The sequence below is a fragment of the Ambystoma mexicanum genome, chromosome 1p, assembly GCF_040938575.1.
Source record: "Ambystoma mexicanum isolate Mex_15411 chromosome 1p, UKY_AmexF1_1, whole genome shotgun sequence".
Taxonomy (NCBI): domain Eukaryota; kingdom Metazoa; phylum Chordata; class Amphibia; order Caudata; family Ambystomatidae; genus Ambystoma; species Ambystoma mexicanum.
This window is the reverse complement of record NC_090921.1, coordinates 236,660,420-236,672,608: the sequence shown is the minus strand read 5'-3', so window position 1 is coordinate 236,672,608 and position 12,189 is coordinate 236,660,420. Positions and strand designations below refer to the sequence as shown.

Here is a 12,189-nt window from a genome sequence, read left to right as displayed (position 1 = left end):
GGTCCCGCAAATTCTCGGCTCCCGAGATCAACTATTCAATTACAGACAAGGAACTTTTAGCTATCAGATCGGCCTTTAAAACCTGGCGGCATTATCTTTTGGCAGCCAGACACACAGTCACCGTAATGACTGATCACCGCAACCTACAGTATCTGAAGACAGCCAAAGCTCAGTTTTCCAGGCAGCTTCGCTGGCGTCTGTTTTTGGCTGAGTTTGACTTTATAATTACTTATCGACCAGGCAGTAAAAATGGAAAAGCAGATGCCCTCTCCCGGATGGGAATAGATGAACATTTGACCAATCCAGAACCAATACCCATAATCCCAGAACAAAGGATTTTGGGCTTGGTCAGCGCTCAATCCTTTGAAGACATTAAGACTACAGTCAAATCACTTTTAACTCTGGTCGACTTACAGGACTGGCAATTAAAAGGAAAAGAATTCTCAGTGGATCGAGACCTACCATATTTCCGAGGACGATTGTACTTGCCCAGTGAGAAAATACAAAAACAGGTAATCTCCTGTTATCACGATTCACTAATGGAGGGTCACCCTGGCATAACCAAAACCATGGAAAAGGTCAAAAGACATTTCTGGTGGCCATCATGGAAGAAGGACATTAGAGACTTTGTAATCTCCTGCGGTGTGTGTGCCCAGAATAAGAGTCAGAAGGAGAAACCAGCCGGTCTCTTACACCCACTAGACATCCCTCCCTGTCCATGGCATACCCTGTCCATGGATTTCATCACGGACTTACCTCCATGCTCAGGGTATAATACCATTTTAGTAGTCGTGGATCTATTCTCCAAGATGGCTCACTTCATTCCCCTGAAGGGCCTACCTTCAGCTTCAGTACTAGCCCGAGAATTCTTAGAAAACATTGTTCGGTTACACGGTTTCCCCTCGGTTTTGGTCTCCGATAGGGGAAGTCAATTCATCTCCCACTTTTGGCGAAGTTGCTGTCGTTTAGCCCAAATTGATGTGAGACTTTCTACCAGTCACCATCCCCAAACTGACGGACAAACCGAGAGGACAAATCAAACTCTAGAGCAATATCTACGTTGCATGCTCCAACAAACTGAAAACCCTTGGAAGGACATTCTTTGGATCGCTGAATACGCCTATAACAATTCAACTCATTCTGGAACCGGGAAGACTCCCTTCTTCATATTATACGGACACCATCCTAGAACCTCTAACCTGGATCCTCCCCAAGAATTCGAAACACCTGCTGTGGATCACTTGCACTCGGAGATCACTCGTGCTTTTAAGGAAGCCACTGCCCATCTGCAAAGAGCTAAAGCTCAATTTAAGAAAGGAGCAGATCAGCACCGTAAAGAGGCCCCTCACTACGCAGTGGGAGATCAGGTCTGGTTATCCACTAAGCACCTACCTCTAAAAGGACCTCGCACTTTCATCCCGAGATACCTTGGACCCTATCTTATCTCTACCATAATTAATCCGGTGGCTGTTAAATTGGAATTGCCTTCGCATATGAAAATACATCCAGTATTCCATGTCTCCTTACTAAAACCAGTGCAACCAGGAACCCGATTGACCGAACTCCCGGAACCTGTTTTAGTAGATGGAGAACTTGAGTTCGAAGTAAAGAACATCCTAGACTCCAAAATCTCCAAATCTAAATTATATTACCTGGTTGATTGGAAAGGATACGGCCCCCAGGAAAGGTCTTGGGAACCCTCAGAGCATGTCCACGCACCTCGTCTGGTCAAGAAATTCCATTTGAATCACCCCGACAAGCCAAAACCCCCGGAGAAGACACGCTTGGGAGGGGCCTTGAGAGGGGGGGGGTGCTGTCATGATCACTGCTTCCAAGGAGTCAGGAACAGCCCAACGTCCTTGGAAGCAGGCCCCTAACCGTTATCTTAGGCACCAGCCGGTCCCCACTGGGACCTTTTGGACCTTGTCCTGGCGCCGGTGGCACCAGGCTCATCAAAGCCATCGGTCCCGGCACTGGAAGCGCCGGGCTCATAATATGTATGAAGATGCTTGGGTGGACTTACCTGCAGCAGACCATGCTGCTTACTTACCAGCCACATAGGAATCCTCTGTGAACAGGAACTACTTTCTTACCTGGGTGGGGCAAGCTCCACTCCCTGGATACAACACGGGAACTCTTCTGGAACTGGAACTCTTTTCTTACCTAGGCGGGGACGTGGAGGAAGACGCCTCATCACTCCAAGGCTATTTAAACCACACCCGATTGAACAAACGTGCTTCGCGTTATTCTGCATCTGCAGCAGAACGCTCACCGAGTCTGTTCCAGCCTTTCTTCCTTCCGATCATGAACCTGCAAGAACAATACTTACCACTCCTGTATCCAGTATTCAGCAGCACCTGCAAAGACAAGAAACAACAGGTTAGCACTGCAACCTTTACACGCAGCGCTTTCCTCACCTGATCCATCGGCAGCGAACATTTCGTCACGCTGCACCTCCGCCTGTGAAGACAAAAGCATTGTTATTACTTACCGGCACTCCGCGAATTCCGGATTTCTTCAACGCTGCAACCCAGCATCTGAAAGACAAACGAAGAGACATTAGACAGGTATTTACTCACATCCATCGCACTCGCCACAGTAGAACGCCGGCAAATACTCCGGCGTTTTCCAGCATCTCTTCAGCACGAACTCACAGCTGCAAGGGAAAAGAGACAGTTAGAGCGCTTGCATTTACTTACGCATTTCCAAGCGCTTCATTCCAAGGCTCTGGCTCCAACTTCGGCTCTCTTCACACCATCTCCTATCTCAAGAGCCCTGCAAGACAAATAGGAAAAAGCATTATACAGAGTCCTGTTCTATATTAACGTGCCCACGCACCTAAAGACTAAAAGGACTAAAAAGGTGTCCAGAAACTCACCGCTCGTGCAGTTAACGACGGTAGCGATCCTCTGATGTCAAGAGGCCTATGTTTCACCAGTGAAGGAACTGGCAACGGCACCCTGTACCAGACGCAGATGGAGAGTCCAGCATTCACCTATCTAAGGTGAGCACGTTGACCTGGGGGCTCTACGGAGAAGCTAAGAAGAGAGAGAGAGAGAGGGACATTCAACAACCCAGATCATTAACCCCCATATTCTTTCACCTGCAGAAATCTCACTCTTCGAGTTCGACACACAGTGCGAAGAGGTTCGGCCCCAGAAGCAAATCGAGTCCTGCACATCACTTTTCGGGTCACAGACACCTTCCTGCCAAGACCAGCGCCTCCGTGGGAATCAGGTGAGCGTTACACTCTTGCCGCTATCATCACTCCCGCTCTTTTCCCTCCTGCATTTGCCTGCGCCCAGATCTTGTAGCCTCTGAGGGGTACTTTTTTTTTATCTAGGGTCTTTATGTGTGTCTCCTGGAGGAGCAGGATGTCCGCTTTCTCCCTTCTCACCATAGTCTCCACTTTTTTCCTTTTTACCGGAGAATTCAGGCCCCTGATGTTTTGAGAGAAAATTCTTAGCTTCCCCATCTTTTCTGATCTACCATTTCTTGCCTCGTTCCCCCATACCAATGCCTCTTCCTTCTTCTGTAGTTCCCCCACCCGGCCCCCCCCCTCCAACTCCCCAACTCCCACTTAACTTTAAACCCAAATACAACTTTGATCCCGAGGAGGGCCCGGGCCCCCAAGGTTGCTTGGGCGTTCCGCCCATCGCTCCCTGCCCTCACATAGCTCAGGATCAACTCTGCGGGGATTCCTAAACCCCAGTCCATCCTCCAACCTCCGCCGATTCCCTTCCTATCCCTGGTCCCCGCCGGGCCTAGTAGTTTATTGTTCTGAGGTTTACTGCAGCTTCTCTGCTGTCCTCCCCCACAGTGCGAAGTGCCTACCTGCCTTCACTTTTCTCTTTGGTTATCACCTAATGACAATGATCCCTCCCTCCCCCCTCCACCCTTCCTCCTCCTTTGGCTAACCTCCCCCCATCCTCTTGGTCTTTTTTGCGGATCCCATTTTGATCTGGCCGCTCTCACTTCCGTTTCATCTGTTTGTATGTCCATTATGTGGAGGCCTTCCTTATACGAGGTCACTCTTCTTTGTTTGCCTTCCCACTCAAAAAGTAGGCCGAAAGGGAATGTCCATTTATATCTGATCTCTTTCTTCACTAGTTCCCTCACCAGTGGGCCCATTTCCCTTCTTTTTAAGAGTGTCACGGAGGCCAGGTCTTGGTACAGTTGTATATCCACCCCATTCATTCTTATGTGGTCCAGCTGCTTTGCCTTCCTCAAGATCTGTTCCTTTTGCTGGTATGATGTGAGTGCCGCCAAAACGTCTCTTGGTCTCTCCCCTGGGGCGCCGGTTCTTTTTGGGCCCACCCTATGGATTCTGTCTATCCCTATGTCTTTAGAGTCTTGAACTTCAGCTATATCGCTGAACACTTCTTGTATTGCACTCTTGAGGTCTTTATCCGTGACGGTTTCTGGCACAAACTTAATGCGAATATTGGATCTGCGGGAGCGATTCTCCAGATCTTCACATTGTATTTCTAAGTTATGTGTGAGTCTCACCAGATGTTCTTGAGTTTCGCTATTCTGTTTCGCCTCCTCATCCAAATTTTGTACAATCTTCTCCACTGTATCCGTCCTTTCCTCCAACTTTGTTACGTCCACTTTCATCTCCTGTACCGCCTGCTTCATCTCATTCCTCAATGAGGTAAATTGGTCCTGGACTGTGGACATAAATTTGTCTTGGAGTTCCGCGAACCAGGCCCGCATATCGTCCTTTGACGGCGGAAGGAGGGAGCTCTGATCTGTAGAGCTTATGCCCATTGTGGGGGCGTCCCCTAACCTGTCTTTTGGGGGCGTCGGTGTATCCGAAGACCACATTTGGAGGAGACTTGTATCCTGTTTGTGGGTCTGGGGTGTAGATTGCGAGATTCCCCCCTTCCCCTTAGCCCGTGACATCTTTGCAGGTTACCGAAGGTATGCACTTCCTTTGGGTGCCTCTCCTGTGTCGGCCGCCGCGGGAAATACTGGACCCCCCCCTCTCCCCTTTGCCTTTAGGGTCCCTGTTGACTGTGCTGCTTCAGGCTGGGGTTGCGAGTCTTTGCCTTAGACCTGTAGGTGGTCTCGACTCATCCCGGGGTGTGTGTCTGCCGCAGGGGCATTAAAGATGATGCTGGGTCTCCCCCGCCATTCCACTGCCCCCCCCCTGCTGTAGCTCCTCTGACTGTGGCTTATGCATACATTGGGTGGGGGGGGATACACCTCGGATCTTTGGTATCCCGCCCTGCAGACCCGGATTCCTCTGCCTGATGGGCAACGGGGCCCCACACAGTCACCTTCACCTTCGAGGTCCGCCTCGGTCCGCCTCTCGCTGCTTGCTCGGCGGAGGGGCTGGGAGGACCCCGGCTCCTCCTCTTTGTCTCCCCTGTCGCTCCTGGGTTCCCCTCACCTCATCCGGTGCCGCGGAGCTTCCGATGCTCGTCCGCGGGCGATTGGGGCAGCGGTCCACGCTCCAGAGCCTTCTCCGCCGCTCCTCCCTTCGCCGATCCGCTCTCCCCTGCGCGCCGCAAGGGGTTGCCCACTCGTCCTGCTGCGGCGGGCGGGGGCGGAGCTCCCTGCAAGCTCCCGGCTCCTCCGACGAATCCGTCCAGCCAGGCCTTCCTTAGATGGAGGGAGGGGTGGGTCTCACCCCCCGCGACGGGCTCCCCCGGGGGGTCTGTGCGGCCGAATTTTACTCAGTGCCACGCTCTAAATGGGGGGGAGGATTCCGCTGAGCATCTTGTTCCTTATCGCTCGGAATTCTCTCCTTGTGGTGCTTCTTTGTATGCGGCCCGGCGGGAGAGCGATCTATTCGCAGCCTCCCCTGCCGGCGGCCATCTTGGAGTCCGTTTTATTGTGTTTTTTGATTAAATTATTGGTTGCCGGCATTGTTTTGTGTTGTGAGACAGGTCCCTTAGAGGTGATTTTTCTTTGTGTGTTGTTAGAGTAGCAGATAGCAATGTTTGATAGAGGTTCATGGGGTAAGTATGAACATAAGATTGTGAGCGGTTTTTGTTGTGATCCAGAAGTAGGATTTGGATATTGGGACGTGGCCTTAAGGGAAACGTATGAGAACATTGTCAAAAACGATTTCTGTTCAAATTCTTGGTAAGCCGATCACTATTTTGCATTTTTTATTCCATGTAAGTGGCAAGCTGCACGCTGCTTAAAAGATCTCACCATGTCAGATACCCCAATAATTCACCTATGCAAAGCATTCCCTAGATATAGTGCCACAATCACTAAGTATCATGCTGAGTGGGTGAAAGGGACTGCTGGGAAGATGTACCTGTCGTGGCTACTGTTAAGACGGATTTCTGAACTCTGATCTGGTGGGCAGAGGTTCAGAAGGCCAGCCTAGTTTCTTGGAACAGGGTAACCTCTGGACAAGCGAGACCAATCAAGGTAGCTATGGCAGGTGGTCAAGACTAAGTCTTAGGAGGGGTGAGGGTGACTGAAAGACCTCAATGAGCAAGGACACTTACAACTTACTCCCAGGCAGGTGTATATAATCAAAAATATAAACACATTTATTACAAGGCCTTTGTAACTCACACGGTAAAAGAATCACAGCAAGCTTACTAAACCAACACAACACAATCAATACAAAATATATACAAGACCATTGGGGTCTAAAGGGTTAAAGGCACGAGATTCACAACCTAGAGGGGAAGGAAAATAGGCAGTGCAGATAGTCTTTAGTCCCCTTCAACATCAAACAAACACCTAACTAAGAGGCAGTCCACACCCTAAGAAGAGAGGAGCCTTATACTCAATAGTACATGTAGTGCAAGTGCACGCGGTTGTTCCAATGGGCAAAACGGGGTCACTTCAGGGGTCTCTAGCAGCTCAGGAAGGTGGGTGAGGCGATGAAGAATAGATTCCCACTATTCGAGGGGGGCCTCCACTTTAAGGCAGAGGGGATTCCAAGGTTCGGGAATAGTTCGCACTAGCGGTAGAAAGGAGAGGGACCCCAGGGGCCACTCGTGTGTAATAATGGATGGAGGCGCTAGAGGCCACCGGTTAAGGTTAGGGTTACTCACCAGCCCCAGGCGCACTCCGGACCAAACTTCGCCAGTCGAGTCCACTTTGGTTGTGGGTTCTACTGCAGCAATATGACGGCTCTGCTGCTTTCAGTTCCGAAGCTACAGTGAGGATTCCCAAACGAGACAGTGGCGATTTCTCCACTCCTGGTGGATGGATAAGGCCAGTTTCTCTGCAGCATCCTTCAGGGGCAAGAGGGTCACAAATTCAGTGCACCTGCAAAGATCGTTGCCGCAGCTGGGCAACACAGTAACCACATTTACTCCGGTCCTGGCGCACTCGTCTCACTTCAGACCTGGGAATGCCAAGTATTCTAAATTCGGTGTGAGGGTGCTGGGGATGCAGAGCTAGCAGTATACCAGGTTTCGAGGGCCTCCTCAAAACGGCGGTAGAGACAGAGCAAAGGTCCTGTGTAAGCTGGTCAGCCCACTGGTTGGCCTAGGGACACTTCCGAGAAAGCTTACTTGCAGGGTTTGTTGACGGTGCCGAGAATAGTTGGTCCCACTATTCTAATGGGTCGAAGCGTCTTCGCAGACCTTCTAGCACGACTAGATGCAGAGGGGTCCCACGGGACAACAGCGGGCTCAGGGTGCAAAACCTTCCAGCGGTTCACCAGCGGTTCCTCGACTCTGCTTCTTAGTTTCAGGATACTTGGATCCTATCCTTCGTTCAGTGAGAACTCCAGAGATCGACATGGTATGGGTGTTTTCAGCCTCCTCTTATCCAAAGTTCCCTTCGCGCCAAAACAGAGAGTACCCAATGGGAGATCTGCTCACAAACAGACACTCCATACATGGACCAATCACAGTCCATGGTGGTCCCAGGCATACACAGCACTCCAGACTCTCTGGCACCCAGGATGTGTATTGGGGACAGACACCCCAGCCCACATCCTCGAGACACACACACGGCATGCAGATGCCCGCGAAAGCTTGGCCTTTCACGGGAAACTGCATGACCAAATAAGGACTGACCCGGCTCGGCCTGGGGAAGGCAAAGGGGCAAGATGGCCAAAGGACAGGACTAAGAACCTTGTGGTATGGCCATTTTGGAGCCAGCCCACCTATTCGTGCCAAACACGGTTAACGCGGTTTAAATGGCAGAAAAGGGTTAAAATTATATGAAAAGAAGAGCTGCAACCAGCCCTGTCCATGGCACATCTCCAAAAAAGTCCTACAAGAGTATCTAGGGTCTTTGTATTTGACTATCCCAAGTGCACTGTACTGTACAGAAAACTTGCAACATTGGAAAAGGACTAAAGGAAACAAAGTCTCCCAGTACTGACTGTCTTAAGGGCATGTCAGTTTCCACATAAAAAGTGAGCGAAAGCCCAGAGGAGTGCAGCAGAAGGCTATGCTCCCCTGGCAAAGTCAGACTAAGGTGTTTAAACAGCAGCAAAAAGTTTGGGGGTGTACAACTGGAGGGAAAATTACATACAAAATGAAATCTTTCCTAACACTTGCCCCTCCAAGACTAAGGACAGGGGGACTTAATCCACCCCTAGATGAGTCTCATGTTCAGGTCGGTTAAACATTCTGGACAACCCATCAGCATTGCTATGTTGGACACCTGGCCTGTGCTCAATAGTGAAGTCAAAGCATTGCAGACTTATGGACCATGTGAGCAACTTTGGATTCTCTCCCTTCATGTTCATTAGCCACTTTAAAGGCTCATGGTCAGTTTGCACAGTGAAGTGGGCCCCATAGAGATAGGGCTTAAGCTTCCTTAGGGCCAACACAACAGAGAAACACTATTTCTCTACTGTGGACCATCTGAGCTCTCTGTCCTTAAGCTGGCAACTAATGAAGCCAATAGGGTGTTCCTTACCCTCCGCTCATCTACTTGTGATAGTGCAGCTCATATCCCAGTGTCAGAGGCATCTGTCTGCACAATAAAAGGTCTTTGGTAATCAGGGGCCCTGAGAACAGGGGCCTGGCACAAGCCATTGAAGGCCTTCTCACACTCTTCAGACCAAGTTACCTTATTGGGTTTCTTTGGAATGGTGAGAGCAGTCAGACGGGCAGCATATGGTGCCATAGTCTGCCATGAAATTTCTGTAGTACCCTGTGAGTCCTAAAAAGGCTCTCACGTGGGTCTGATTAGTGGGGGTAGGGCAGCAGTGTACTGCTTGTACTTTACTGGGTAGAGGCTGTATCCTCCCTCCACCCACTTCATGTCCAAGGTAGATCACTGATCCTAGTCTAATCTGGCACTTTACTGGCTTTTATGGTCAAGTGGGCCTTCTGAAGAGCCTGTAATACGGATGTAAGGTGTTTCACATGGTCTGCCCAGGTGGCACTGAAAACGACTATATCATCCAGATATGCAAGACAGAATTCATCCACCCATTCAACACATGATTCACCAGCCTCAAAGTGACAGGTGCATTCTTCAACCCAAAAGGCATTACCCTGAACTGGTAAAGACCCTCTTGTGATGAAAAAGCTATCTTCTCTTTGGCATGTTCTGCAAGAGCTATTTGCCAATAGCCTGAGTGAGGTCAAATGTGCCGAGGTATTTGGAGGCACCCAAAGTATCCACCAGCTCATCTGTTCTATGCAAGGGGTTTGCATCTGTCTTGGTGACAGCATTCCGAGCCCTGTAATCCACAAGGAACCTCAACTCAGAAGTACCTGCTTTTGGAGCCAATACCACTGGGCTGGACCAAGGAATACTAGAGGGTCCAATCACCCCAACATCCAACATTTTGTTGACCTCTGTCTTAATGTAAGACCTTACTTTGTCTGACATTCTGTATGCCCTACTTTTGGTAGGTACACTGTCTCCTGTGTCAATGTCATGTTTGCACCAAGTTGTCAAACAAGGGGACTGTGAGAAGAAGGGAAAAACTGCTTAAGCTAAGTTTTCACCTCTGCTTGCTGATCAGAAGACAGGTGAGGAGCCACTTGGACACCCTCAATGGAGCTGCCTGAAAGACTGTCTTGGAACAGGTCAGGGAGAGGTTCTGACTCCTCTTCCTCAACATCTGAAGCCAGTAGCAGTGCAGAGATTTCAACTCTTGGGATGAAAGCCTTCAGTCTATTCATATGGAACACTTTTGGAGCCTGTCCAGCCCTTCCAAGGTCCACTAAATAGTTGACCTCACCCAGTGACTCGACCACTGTGTAAGGGCCTGACCATTTGTCCTGCAAAGCTCTAGGCCTTATAGGATTCATGATCAGGACTTTCTGATCAGGTGTGAAAGTGATGAGGCATGCCTTCTGGCCATACCAGTGTTTCACCAGTGCTTGCCCTGCCTCCAGCTTTTCACTAGCCAGACCCATCAGGAGTACCATCCTTTTTCTGAGCCCTAGCACATAGTCCACTACATTGGTAGTAATGGGGAGAGTGGGCATCTCCCATCCCTCCTTGACTATGGCTAAGGGACCCCTTACAGGGTGACCAAACAGAAGTTCAAAGGGGCTGAAGCCAACACCCTCTTGTGGTATCTCTCTTGTAGGCAGACAGTAAGCATGGTAACAGAAGATCCAATTTTCTTCTTTGAGGTTCTTCCAGAGCCCCAATCATACTTTTCAAGGTCCTGTTAAACCTTTCCACTAGACCCTTTTTTGTCATCGGGGTGGGAGGGATGTCCTGTTCGATGTGTTGCCTGCGGATTCCTGTCTGCGTTGGGCTCAGGATTCGGCGCTGCCTCGCATGTGGGGACTCCCACAGGCCCTGAGCAACCCTTGTCGCCAGTGAAAGAAGCTACTTCAGACGTGGTTCTTTATTTACGGGACTGCAGGGACACATACAGAGCCTCCACTAGCCATCAATCGTCATCCACTGGATCTCCCGGGCCTTCCAGGTTCCAAGACTAGAAGGCTCGGGAGATGGAACGTAACACTGGGGTGTCTTTACAGGACATTATGAATTCAGCTGACTGGTCTTCTGTTACAACGTTTAAGAACTTTTATTTTAAGCCAGTGTCTAAGATTGCAGCCACTGTCATAATTAAGTTTCAATAAGCATAATGCTTGCCTTTGGTCTTGACATGGAATGAAGATTACCCAGGTTTACAGCTCAGGGGAGCCTTTCTTCTTTATTAAATAAAGACACAGAGGCAAGCATTATCCCACCCTGGATACGCTGAGGCTGTATAATGTTTGTTAGTATAACATGTTAACGTGTATTGGCCATCTGTCAGCGTTTCCCTACCCTGATGGTGTGATTTTCTTCTTGCTTTGTAGGAGATGAGCAGAACTGCGTGAGCCTTCCAGCTGAGCCGGATTACTGGCGTCTGGTTTTCGTTTGAAGTTCGGCATAGTGCAGAGTTGCTAGTGTTAGCAGAGCTGTTGCTCCATTCAAGATGCATTCAAGTTGACATGTTTGAGACATTGAATTCTTCCCAGAAGGTGAACGATCGCTCACTGCCAAAGAAAGAGGAAGGGAGCCAGGCAGGATGTGGGTCATAGAGGGACCTGAGCCACAATTGGTGGAAGTTGGAGGACACAGGACTACAAAAAACAAGTGACTTGTGGGGACTTGAGCGTTTATTTTGTTTAAGTAAAAATCAAACATTTTAAAAAAAGGTTTACGTTTTAAAAAGCTGTTGAGGAGCAGAATTAAAGAAAGTAAAGCATAATGATTGTCCCTGTGTCTTTAATAGAACCAAGATTCTCCTGAGTTGTAAGCCTGGGTAATCTTGATTGGCGGCAGACCAGGCACACCCTGCTAAAAAAAAAAAAACAAGGTCTTGCAACCATTGGAATGTTGCAACACCTCACAGGAGTTAAAAGCTGAGAGGAACCCTTCCCTTCCAATTCCCAGGTGACATATCTTCCGGGAATGCGAAAACATACCAACCAGCGGGGGAACAGGGGAAGAATGGGGCAGTAGGCTCACCCGTCGCTTCCACCCCTTGACAAAACAATCTTCCTTTGTCCTAGATGTAATGATTTATGGTCCATGAAAAGTAAGTAGTCTATGACCTTTTCTGCTGAGCCACACTTTGTATGGGGCAGTTAATAGAGTCCTGCCGAACCTCCTGGATTGGCCTGAAGTCTCAGGGTCTGCATGCTTTTCTCAGGGTCTTCAAGGAAGAGCTTAAACCCCAGGGTTGTCAGGGAGTGCAATAAATTACACTAAACTGCTATGATTCTCCCCTCTCATCACTCAGAGAAGACCTGTAGCAGACTGGTCACAAAACACTGATTTGCC

At 49.4% G+C, this 12,189-nt stretch overlaps 1 long non-coding RNA gene across 1 annotated transcript in view; it reads left to right on the top strand.

The window, feature by feature from the left end:
• Positions 1-11,614, top strand: part of LOC138568517 (uncharacterized) — a 282,465-nt gene extending 270,851 nt beyond the window's left edge. The window contains exon 3 of the long non-coding RNA XR_011302856.1: positions 11,220-11,614. This is a non-coding gene — a long non-coding RNA (uncharacterized lncRNA). The remainder of the gene's footprint in view (positions 1-11,219) is intronic.
• The last annotated feature ends 575 nt before the right edge of the window (positions 11,615-12,189 follow it).